Source organism: Bombus terrestris, chromosome 2, assembly GCF_910591885.1.
Source record: "Bombus terrestris chromosome 2, iyBomTerr1.2, whole genome shotgun sequence".
Taxonomy (NCBI): domain Eukaryota; kingdom Metazoa; phylum Arthropoda; class Insecta; order Hymenoptera; family Apidae; genus Bombus; species Bombus terrestris.
This window is the reverse complement of record NC_063270.1, coordinates 8,771,199-8,771,722: the sequence shown is the minus strand read 5'-3', so window position 1 is coordinate 8,771,722 and position 524 is coordinate 8,771,199.

Sequence of the window (524 nt, the reverse complement as noted above, 5' to 3'; positions counted from 1 at the left end):
TCAATTTGTCTTTTCTACCACGATGTAACGCGTTGCTTACAGGATTCTCTACTTTTCAATTTAATCTCCGTTCTATCGATCGATCAGGTAAGTTGCTGGAAATTGTATGCGTATCGAAAGAATCTTTGTTGCACCGATCCAACGGCGCTTTTAATTAATTGCACGTTTAGCATGAGATTTGAAAGATTAGCTTTCGTTCTGCAAGCATGTGCGTTTCGGTGACGTTTATTCGCTGTAACGTAGCTGTAAACATTTATTTCGACATACGTATCGTTTACACGGTTCTTATTTTCGACTTGAATCGTATTTCGCGACGATTACACGGCAACTCCACGAACGACGCTTTGCGTCTGTCTTTGCTGCTCTTAACAGCAGCACAAAGAAAGATATGTAGTCGCGTGGGCCTCGCACAGTAAAATATCGCTCGTACGCAGTCAGCCTTGTACAGTATCGTTATTGCTGAATATCAGCAGAGTTCAGTTTCCCTTTTACATCCGAGCAGCTCCTTAAATAATCGAGATACG